Source organism: Sus scrofa, unplaced genomic scaffold (genome assembly GCF_000003025.6).
Source record: "Sus scrofa isolate TJ Tabasco breed Duroc unplaced genomic scaffold, Sscrofa11.1 Contig587, whole genome shotgun sequence".
NCBI classification, from domain to species: Eukaryota; Metazoa; Chordata; class Mammalia; order Artiodactyla; family Suidae; genus Sus; species Sus scrofa.
In genome coordinates this window covers 1-12,229 of record NW_018085256.1, presented here as the reverse complement: position 1 = coordinate 12,229, position 12,229 = coordinate 1, and the positions used below count along the sequence as shown (strand labels likewise).

Here is a 12,229-nt window from a genome sequence, read left to right as displayed (position 1 = left end):
GTACCCTAACAAACGAGGTCCAAGACTGACTTTAAATATTGTAAAATCATCATTTCACAATACATGTAACTCAAATCGTTATGCCGTATAGCTTAAACTTATGCAGTGCTGTAGGTCAACTGATATCAATAAAACTAGAAAAAATGACTAAATGTTACTGAGTGGCAGAAAGAATACCTAGAAAATGTGGAGAACTCACTATTACAAAAATGTCAATTCTCCACCAGTCTATTAATCTATGAAATCATTGTGATCCTAAATAAGACACCAGAAGTTTTTCCCAAGCATGGAACCTAGTAAGCTTCGTAAAATTCGTATGGGAGCATAAAGAGACAAGAAGAGCTAAGACAATTTGAGGAAAAAGAAACATTGGAAAAAGAATCCAAGGTAGGAAGGGCCAGAGGAGGTCATTTGTATACTTAATAGTGCTGTTAAGGGGGAATGACTTCCTCTGGCCCTTCCTACCTTGGATTAGTACTGACACAGGAACTGACAAATACATCTATGTAACATTCTGGAGAGCCTACAAACAAAATTCTATTACAAACAGAAATTTGAAATATCAATATAAATGCGTTTCTATTTGTTAGAAATTGGTACATGACGTGGGTAGGCTTCGAAATAGCTAGGGCACGGTTGGACTGGCTGTTTGGGACTCTTAGACACCAAAACATAAGAATAATACAGAAACATTTCTAATAAATGTAAAAAGCAAAACTTCAGAAGCTTTAGAAGAAAAGTGTTTATAGTATCAGGATAGAATATGATTTTTTTAACCAGGCACAAAATTTACAACACAGAAGCAAAAATGTAAAATTTGGCAACTTGAAAGCATGTGTGTGAAACAGAGGGTAAAGAAAGGGGAGAGGCAAATCGTGGATTGGAAGAAGTATGTGCTGCTCACATAATCACATAACAAAGGCTTAGTATTCAGAGTACAGAAGCTTCCTACACACTAATAAGGAAAGACGAAAAATCCAGGAGGAAATAATAGGAAGCAGGCTTGAATAGCCAAGTCACAGAAGAAGGAACCGGTATGAACAGTAACCAACAGAAGAGATGTTCAACCAAATTAAAACAAAATTCAGTTAAAAATCCTGTATACATGTATGTGTAACTGGGTCACCATGCTGTACAGTAGGAAAAAATAATGTATTGGGGAAATAAAAAAACCCTTTACCTCTGGAGCAGATATAAAGTCAGACAGTTGCAAATGTTAGGGAAGAAATGGAAATTTTTCTGTTACCATTAGGAGAACAGTTATCCCACATCTGGGTAAGCTGACAGTTCTTACATTCTACTTCGTGTTTGGCCCTAGAGGACTCTAACACATGCATTCCAGAAGGATATATATTGTCATACAGAAAACTTAGAAACGAATAATCACTGTGGAGTTGTCTTACGATTGAATTCTGTACAACGATTAAAATGATTGTGAACATGGAATAATTTTTAAAAATCACAATGCGATGGAAAAATAGTTGCTATAAAACGTAAGGTGCATCACACAGTACATTTTTGCGTATAAAATAATGCATGTCTATGTGGTAAAAGTTTACATCCCGAATGCAGTATATTACGCATTCTAGCATGGCTGTTGCCTCTGGGAGGATAGTGGGAAAAAGAAGATTTTGGATAGGCACCAGAAGAGTTTCAAGTGTATTATTTCTTAAGAAATGTGGAGCATATATTATCCTGTTAAATCTAGAGGAAGACTTCTTGGTACATTATTTTCTTTGTCTCTCTGACTTTTAACAACGTTAAAATAAAGAATTAAATTTAACATAAAGATTTCAAGGTCTGGAGATAACTGTGTACAGAATGTGGCAATGGGCCTGGGTGGGTCACGTCCATTGTCACTAAAGGGAGGAGATAGAGTCTTGTGTGTAAATGGGTTGAGGAAAGAAACCGGCATTTACACTAGGAAGAGTGGTCCTTGGGCAATATATGATGCTGGGGGAGAAGAAAAATGCAATGGAGAAGAGATTCAGGCTAGAGGAAGAAAAACTTAGTGGATGCAAATAGGCTTTGTTTAAGCTACTTTAATTCACACTGTTTTTGCTCATATTATTTAAGTGTCCATGCCCCTCCCAGCTCACTCATTTTGTGTATAACTGCTCTTTGATCCAAGGGTCATCTCCAGCCTCTAAGCTCTGTCTTGCATTTCACGTTGTCAGCCCAGTTTGGGTTCTCTCCTCTCGCACCCACAGGCATCCAAGGCATTGCAGGCTTCCAGCAAAACCTCAACCCTGAGAAAATCTGTCCATGTTTTAATTTCCCTCTTCCTGCACAGCCAGGGCACAGTGGAGGAATCATACAAATGTAGGCTACAAGTTATGATGATCAATTCCTTTTGGTTCCTCAACACATTTTGACAAGCCTCACTCTCCCCCTTATCCATGGCAGTTCATCAAAATCTTTGCCATTCCCCTCAAATCCACCATACCTCCCACACCAATACTCTCCGAGAAACCTAGGCATCACGTCCCTGTTCACTGAGAAACAAACCCGCGCGAGAGAGAATCCTCCCTCAACATCTGCCCCAGGGCATCCCTTCAATACACCTACTTCCATCCTGTTCTTTTCCTCCAAAACCTGAGAAGAGCAGTGCAGATGCGTCCGTATATTCACACCCTTATTTTCTTCCATTTCCTCTGCGATAAAACTCCACCCCTCTTTCAGCTGTGGTATTTTCTGTCCCCACTTTCTACCTCAGCACCAGCGTTTCCATCATTAGCTAGTAAATATCGTAGATCTTTTGGTCATTCAATGAATGTTCCCCAATCTTTCAGCTCCTTCTGGTAATCGACACCTGTTAAATCTTATGAAATGATAAGAGAAGAATGCAAAAACATGTAGCACCAGAAAATGATGTGAGGTTGGTGTAATACTTGCAGAAGTGAAGAAAGAGAACCAGAGAGGAGAGGTTTCTGAGCAGAGGGCCTCGAGGATAGGAAGTGTGAGATGTAGGGCGTCATGATGAGGAGAGATGATTTCTCTAGAAACCCTGAAGAGAGAGGTGGGGAAAACCTATCCTTCTGAGAAGCGGAGCAGGAGGTGCATCAACGTACATGCTAGAGACAGGATGGGAGCCTCGCATTTACTGGAGAGAAGCCAGGGGTCCCAGGCTGTGCCGGCCACTAACACAGCTTCCTGGGAAGTGCTGGTGCTCTTTGATATCCGTTGCAGGAGTTGAGACAGTTTTTCAGGGACACAAGTACAGAAAGCCACCCTATGGCATGAAGGGAGCAGACAAGGCCACAAAATGTCCTCTGAGTGTTTCCAGATTCCCTCCCTGATAGTTGAAGCCATCCGTGCTTAGACAATAAAATAACATCATTTTGTACAGGGGCCTGTTAGCATGCACCACTGACTGTGGAAGTGTAAGTTGGTTTGGTAGCTCCGCTCTAAGACAGTAGATTTGTGTAAACTTGTGTACACACTGAGACACACACAGACACACACACAGAGTTCAGGAATTAGGAAGAGCTCAGACCTGAGAAAGTCAAATCAGAAGTACCCCTTTCTGATCCTATTTTCACGGACAAGAACCCAGATAACAACGTATCAGAAAAGAAGGGATTTTTTCTGTCTCTCTCTCGTCTCTTCCCTGCCTTTTGACTTTCTGATCTTAGAACCTTGCTTTCTGGATTCAGGCCAAGCTGGAGTCCTAGTTTTGCCAGTCTCTGTGTGTGCTCTCGGGCGATTCAGTTCACCATTTTCCAGGTGATACCATGAGAATAATTCTACTTACCTCTTGGAAATTTTGTGAGGGTCAGAAAAGAGGATGCCTGTTGTGTTTGTTGCTGGCTATCTGTCTCTTGATGTGTCTGACATAGAGTCTGTTCCCCAACACATGCAGCTCCTACTGGGGCGTCCACGCAGATGCAGTCCAAAAGAGTCCTGGTTCTGTGGCCTTCATGCCTCTTCCATGAATGGGAAACTAAACAGCGTCTGATGTAGCATTTGTGAGCATGCCTTTTGGAGGGCAGGCGTGCTGGGAAAAGTGCTAGTCAACGGCCTAGAGAGCAAGTCTTTGGCTCTCTGTCCCTGAGGCAGGGGAGCCAGGACTGGGATGGTTTGCAAAGAAGAGTCCAAGTTTTCCCAGTGGTAGAGCAGAAAAGGCCGAAGGGTCTGTTCCAGATGGGGCTTCAAGTTGAGGACTCTAGCTTCCTGGAAGTAGAGTGTGTTTTAGCAGAGAAAACGATGTGATTATTTCCCAGGTTATAAAGTCCTGAGACATGACTCCTGCAGGTCCTTATATTCAGGCCAAAGTCAGAAAACTGGTGAGAGCTATAGCTGTGCCTGAGGGGACAGAGTGGCTCTCAAGAGTGATTGTGCCTAGAGTTCTCCTTGAAGGAAAGCTGGGCGAGATGGTTTCCCAGAGACTAGGCCTCCAGGGTCCATGTGCTGGGCGGAGCTATTCTATCTCATTTGTTAGAATGTGGGCCCTTCTCTGCTTCAGCACAAACTTGGAACCACCGCTTGGGAAGTCTTTCTGGTTTTAAGTGTGGCCGAGAATAATACTCGTGTTTTATCATCGTTCCTCTACCATTTGATAGAGGGGCGTCATGCTGGTCATTATATTTTACCTAGCATGCGGATGGTGGCTCTGCTACATTTTCAGATTCTTAGAGCTAGAAAATACCTAAATGTTATCTAGTCGGCTTCATGTACCTGTCACCTTTATACGAACCCTGATTGATGGTCGTATGCTCTGCCTTAGCCCCTCTTGTGGCAGAGCGGTCACTAAGTTTCTGCAGAGGGCCATGGTGAGGCCTGTGGTTTCTGGCTGCGTACCCGTTCTGGCTCTGCCTCTTGTTGGTTGCAACTGACTTTGGATCGTTATTAAATGTACGTTGTATAACGAGAGTAACAATGTGGCAACAAGAGCATCCTCATGAGGTTGTTATGAGGATCAAACGCACGAAAACCTGAAAAGTTTTTAAAATGAAGCCCAGCACATAGGTAGCAGTTAGTGAATGTCAACTGCTATTTTACTAATTCTGGCTTTATTCATCTAATTGTACAACTCTCCCAAATCCCTCATCCGAGGCTGCCCATTGTAGATGTTGAAAGGAGCTTTGTTTAATTACATTTCCTTTTAGACAAGTTTCAGGTTATACATCCTGGGTGCTCTGTTGTTCCTCGCCCCGTGTTTAGATCGTGTTTCAAAGTCCAGATCATGGGCTCTTGTGTATGGATAAAATGACTTCCCATGGTGTACTTTCTTCTTAGTAACCACATTTTGCTCTTGATGCCTTTCTTGGAATTTACTGTTATTCCAAATTTTATGTACTGGTACCATTGGGGTCAAGGAATTGTGGAGTAATGTATGAGAAATAGGAAGAGAATATTTTAACCCTCAAATGTTTGCAACTCTTATCCAAGGCCAGTGATTACAGCTTCTTTAGCTTATCAAGGGATATATGACCATTCCTTTCCTCCCAAAAAGAAAAAAAAATCTCTGAATGGAAAGAGAGGTTAAATTGAACTGCCTACTGGAAAATTCTAATCATGGCTAAATCCCTTCTCATTTAAAGACATTTCATTTTATTTTATTTTTTAAATACAGTTTTTTGAAGTGTAGTTGACACAGTGTTAATTTCTGCTGTATAGCACAGTGGTTCAGTTATACATACATACATATAAATCTATCTAAGAATATTACATGTATCCATATTTTTTCATCCCATTGTTGTGTTGCGATGTATGTATCTAGACGTAGTTCTCAATCTCATAGCTGCACAGCCAGATCTCACTGTAAATCCACTCCAAGAGCAATACTTTGCATCCATTAACCCCAAGCTCCCGATCCCTCTCACTCCCTCCCTCTCCCCCCGGGCAGCCACATGTCCATTCTCCAAGTCTATGATTTTCTTTTCTGTGGAAATGTTCATTTGTGCTGTGTATTAGATTCCAATTATAAGTGATAGCATCTTGTATTTGTCTTTCTCTTTCTGAGTGTTTTCACTCAGTATGAGAGTCTCTAGTTCCATCCATGTTGCTGCCAATGGCATTATTTTGTTCTTTTTATGGCTGAGTGGTATTCTATTGTGTATATACACACCACATCTTCCTAATCCAATCGTCTGTCGATGGACATTTGGTTGTTTCCATGTCTTGGCTATTGTGAATAGTGCTGCAATGAGCATGCGGGTATATGCGTCTTTTTGAAGGAGAGTTTTGTCCGGATATATGCTCAAGAGTGGGATTGCTGGGTCATAGGGTAGTTCTATGAATAGATTTCTAAGGTACCGCCATAGTGTTCTCCATTAAAGACATTTTAAAAAGAAGAAATGATAGGTACAATATATTTTCAGAGTAAGAAAAAGAAAGCAACACCTGAAGTGTTTCGAAGAACAATGTGTTTGTGCAAATAACCTAAGAAAGTGAACAGCATTTCTTTTTGGTCTTTTTCGGGCTGCCCCCTCAGCACATGGAAGTTTCAGGCGAGGGGTTGAATCAGAGCTTCAGCTGCTGGCCTCCACCACAGCCAGAGCAATGCCAGATCCAAGCTGCATCTGTGACCTACACTGGAGCTCCCAGCAATGCCAGATCCTTAACCCACCGAGAGGGGCCCAGGATCGAACCCATGTCCTCATGGATACTAGTCGGGTTTGTTACTCCTGAGCCACAATGGGAACTCCCCCAATTTTTTTTTAATAAATTATCTTTCACATTCTTAAGATACTACAAAAAATACAGTGAGTCAGACAAAAATTTAGATGAAAATGAAACTGCCCTGGACACAGAGACATAAATGAATAAAGACACCCCCCACACACAGAATAAAGAGATTTTAATTGACATTTTTTTAGACAGTTAACATCAGAAAAATATATTTGTAGGAAAAGTAAAAGGATAAGCATTTCTCATAAACGAGAACTCCTATAAGACTATCAGCAGATTGATCAGCAGAGACCTTGCAGGCTAGGAGAGAGGGGAATGACATATTCAAAGCCTGAATGAAAAAAACCTGCCAACCAAAAATAATTTACTCAGCAAATTTGTTCTTCAGAAGTGAATGTGAGATAAAGACTTTCCCTAACAAACATTGAGTTGAGAGATTCTATCACCACTAACCTGCTTTCCAAGAAATGCTGAAAGGAATTCTTCCAGCAGAAATGAACGGTCACTAAGTAGCCACATGAAAATATATAACACACTGGAAAGCATAGAGTCAGATTCAGAAACTTCTAATTCTGTAATGTAGTGGTGTGGTAACCACTTAATGCTAGTTAAAGGACAGAGGTATTGAACATAGGAGTTGCCGGGAGTTCCCATTGTGGTGCAGTGGTTAACGAATCCTACTAGGAAGCATGAGGCTGAGGGTTCGATCCCTGGCCTTGCTCAGTGGGTTAAGGATCTGGCATTGCAGTGAGCTGTGGTGTAGGTGGCAGATGCTGCTCAGACCCCGTGTTGCTGTGGCTCTGGCATAGGCCAGCAGCTACAGCTCTGATTAGACCCCTAGCCTGGGAACCTCCATATGTCGTGGGAGTGGCCCTAGAGAAGGAAAATAGACAAAAATAAAAAATAATAATAATAAATAAAAATAAAGCAGGAGTTCCCGTCATGGGTCAGTGGAAACAAATCTGGCTAGTATCCATGAGGACACCAGTCTGATCCTTGGCCTTGCTCAGTGGGTTAAGGATCTGGTATTGCCATGAGCTATGATGTAGGCCAGTGGCTACAGCTCAGATTCATCCCTACCCTGGGAACCTCCATATACTGTGGGTCATGTGGTCCTAAAAAGACAAAAAAAAAAAAAAAACCCAAAAAACAAAAGAAGTATTAAAAATAGCTATAGGCAAAATAATTTGTTAATAGGTACACAATTTAAAAAGAGAGAAATTCTGACATTAAATACATAAAGGGACGGAGTAAAAGAACAAGGTTTTTGTATGTGATTTAAGTTACATGGTTATCAGTGTAAAATAGACATTCATATACATTTTATATCTGTATGATGTTTTAGGTAGGCCTTGATAACCACATGGTAAAAATCTATAGTTAATTCACAAAATATAAAGAGGAGGGGATAACAGTGTACCACTATGGAAAATCATTAATGGAGAAAGGAAGGAAGCAAGAGCGGAAGAAAGGAACAAGGGGACTACAAAATAGCCAGAAAACAACCCATGATAAATCTTTACCTGTCAAAATTGCTCTAAATATAAATGGATTGCATTCTCCAGTCAAAAAGCCTAGAGACGCTGAGTGGATAAAAACACCTGATTCAACTGTATGCTGAGACCCACTTCAACTTTCAGAGTACACATAGGTTCCACATGAAGGGATGCCTAAGCTCTTCCTTGCAAATGGAAACCAAAAGAGAACAGAGATAGCTACATTTATACTGAAAAATAGACTTTAAGACAAAAATGGTAACAGGAGGAGAAAGGTCATTGCATGCTGCTGAGGAAGTCAGTCATCCAGAAGATACAGCAGTCATAAATATACATGCACCCAACGCTGGAGCTTCTAAATATATTAAGCAAATACTAAGAGGTCTGAAGAGAAAACCAGACCACACTTGACGTGGCCATCTGGGTCCGTGAAATGAGTGGACATGGGATACTGCGGCAATGCAGAAATGAGTTGGCTCTCGACATATTCCTCTTGCCCCCACCCACCCCTGAAGCACAAAATGTGAAGAAGATCTGTTCTGTCTGCCAGCAAAAGAGACAGAGATGGCAGATGGCTATGTGGTAGAGTCCCTGAAGGGAAGGTCCTGATCTTAGCTGGCAAGTGAGCCTGATGCCAGTAGCTGAGAGGGGCTACCATTGAGTCTTGACAGGAATGGACACCGACTCTGTCTGGTCTGGGATTTGCTTTCCCACTTATCGAGGCAAATATTCATCGTGTCATAAAAGGACTGGTCCAGAGCTGTAGTACCACGTTGGACAGCCAGCTGTTACTTCCTCATACGGATGAACACATTTCCCAGCCCATGCTGCTCAGCAATGGGCAGAGGGGTGTCCTTCTCGGAGTGCTGTGTTCATGGAGAATTGGAATGAGCCGCTGAAAGAATGGTTGTCCAAAATGAGGGGAGATAAAGGGATGAAGGGCTGGCTTATACACCCTCATGAGTGTGTGTTCGCCTTCGGTGTGAAAATGAATGGGGCTAGAGGAGTGTGGGTACTGGATAGGTTTCTGTTTTCCTGGTGGATCTGGGGAACAGGAGGTGAGCTAGTATGCCTAGGCAGCTTTTGACAAAGGAGGTGTACTCTGGTACAATGATGAAGCTTTTTTCTCCCTTTCCCACCTTACCTTGATTCCCCACTCCCCCCAACCCAACGTGATAAGTGGTCCCAGGACCAGGGCTGCAAGTACCCGGCCCCGAGGCAGGGATAATTCCTGTGCCAGCAACTACATGCTAAAATCTGAATTTAGGATTCCTAAGAGTCTGATAGAGTGGATTGTACTGTGATCTGGCAACACGGATTGTCTAAGAGATCAGACTAGCTCACTCATTCTATACCTATGTAACCTTACCCTGTCTGAATAGAAGTGGACTGAGGGGGAGGGACTTGCTAGACTAGTATTGCTTTCTACAACCTGACCCAACACAGTGGCGTAACCTAATGTCTCTTTCAAAGGTGGATACGTTAGGGTATAATAGGGAGAAGGTGAAATATTAGCAGATAAGAAGGCATGAACACATTGATTGTGTAGTGAGGGAATCCAACATGACATTAACACCTGGAAAGAGGTGTAACCCCGTCCAAGGTCACACTCCTTGCCGCACAATGGTCAACCATAAGTTGCGAGACAGGATGTTGGGAAGGAGAATCAACTTTATTCAGGAAGGCAGTGAAAGGAGAAGAGGGAGGACCAATGTCCTCAAGAACCATTTCAATTTGGGGTAGAGTTCAAGCTTCTTCTATGCTAGGGGAGGGGACCCTCAAAGGGGTTAAGGTCAGAAGATGACTGACAACAACAGACACCTGGGCACCACCAAGTGTCTGAGGAGGGTTGTGGAACCTCTTTGTTCTTGGTCAGTTGACATAAGTCTGGTCACGATGTTCCTATAAATCTTGACAGTTGCTATTTTTGTTGCTACCTTCTATCTCCCTGTAGGAGACAGGTTTTGGATAAGGGGCTGTTTGTATAAAGTTAAGCAGTAATCAGAATTCTTCTCGTGGTTAACATGTCTGTGCATGGCTCAGCAGAAGCATGTGACTCAGAGCTGAAAGGAGCAGAAGAGGTAGATACAAAAGGGAGTCAGAGGAGCCAAGCTTCTTCTACACACAAGAGGCACTTGGGGACCTGCGGGGTCTGTCTTTGGGAGGACCCCATAGGGTCCTGATTGGTCACAAGGTACAGAGCAAAAGATGATGTTGCCTCATAGCACCATCGTACCAGATGCTTGAAAGGGTGAAGCCACGTGTTGCTGATACCATGGCTGCTTTTGGACATGCCAAGAGCTAGTGGAAGCCAGCAGACCTGAGTGGGCATGTCCTGAGAGATGAAAGGGGGCTTCTGGTAAGGGGGAGGACATTGGGGATGGACTTCTAAGTGACTGCAGTCTCCAATGTTGCCTCACATTGCTCACGAGGAGATTCTCTGGCTGAAGAGTTTCCCCAGGGCAGCCTTCATGTCCTGGTTTCTCAGACTGTAGATGAAAGGATTTAACATCGGGGTCACGGCAGTGTACATCACATTCAAAACTGCATCCTTGAGGCTGTGACTAGTCAGAGGGCGGAAGTACATGCCCATGACTGTCCCATAATACAGAGAAACAACTGTGAGGTGGGACCCACAGGTGGAGAAGGCTTTGCGCACACCCTTGGTGGAAGGAACTCGTAGGACCGTGGAAAAGACCTGAACATAGGAGATGACGATGCATAGTAATGGCAAGGAGAAAACACTAGCCCCTAGGTACATCATCTTCACATTGAAGTGGATGTCAGAACAGGACAGCTTGAGCAAAGAGGCAATGTCACAGTAGAAGTTGGCCACTTCCTTGTTTGCACAGAAGGACAGACGAGCCATGAGCAGAGTGTGGGGGACAGCATTGGCATTTCCCATCACCCAAGACCCAACAAGTAGGAGGACACAAGCCCGTGGGCTCATGACTGTTGTGTAATGAAGTGGGCGGGTGATGGCCACAGCACGATCATATGCCTAGCAGCCAGGATGTAGCTATCTGTGTTAGCCAAGGCTATCATGAAACACATTTGTGCCATGCATCCTCCAAAGGAGATGCCTTGCTGCCTACAAGATGATTGGCCAGTGCCTTAGGGATGGTTACAGAGCAGAAAAAGATGTCAACAAACGAGAATTGGCGAGAAGAAAATACATGGGGTTGTGAAGGCGAATCTCAGAGCAGATGGCCAAGATGATGAGCAGGTTTCCAATTAATGTGATGGGGTAAATGAACAGGAAAAGGAAGAAGAAGAAGTTTCCTGTTCCTTCTGACCGCTAGCTCCCAGAAGGATGAAGTCCAGGTTGGAGGACTGGTTGTCTTCTCTCATGGATCCTTTAGTAGAAAAGGGAGAGGAATCCAGAAGTAGTTGTGAACTGCTGTGTGTAATGAGCTTCTTAAGCCACCACCTTGGACTCGTGTGTTGCTATGTCTATACCTGGGCTTCCTAAGCCAAAGATAGGCAGAACACTGGGGGAAGAACATCCCTGTTGTCAGTGGAACAAATTGACAATTAGTGCTGGACACCCACGTGTAAAACGTGAGTAATGGGTGTATCAGAAATGCCCAATCCCCCTCCAAACCCAGCCCATCACCAACCCAAAACACAACTAGAAGGATCAATCATTAAAAAACAATTATGTTTCAATTGAGATGTCTAAAAAAAAAACTATAAATAGTAAATAGACTTTGAAGGAAAAAAAAAAAATACATAAGAGAAAATACATTCTTAACCAATACCACATATGATAGTAATCCAAATACATGAGAATCAGTAATTACTTTCTATTTGTAATTAAGTTAATATGAATTCTCAGGGTCCTCCAGTAGTTACACATTGGAATTATGTGCTGCACAGAGGAAGCAGGTAAGAATACCGTTCCCCTAAATATGATGTATTCCTTTCCATCTCTGCTTCCTAAATGAATGAATTTTTCTCTCTTGAAATTCCCTTTTTCTTTATACACAAATCATACTATCTCAGAGTTGAGAAGTTCAGTAAACACCCCCCCCCGCCCCCCCCCAAGGCTTAAAATTGTGGTTGGCTGACAGATAGAGGTTGCAATAGTGACCTGGATG

The 12,229-nt window shown here is 42.9% G+C and overlaps 1 pseudogene; it reads right to left on the bottom strand.

The window, feature by feature from the left end:
• Positions 1–10,554: 10,554 nt before the first annotated feature.
• LOC100625664 lies at positions 10,555–11,560 on the bottom strand (annotated as a pseudogene).
• Between the last annotated feature and the right edge of the window lie 669 nt (positions 11,561–12,229).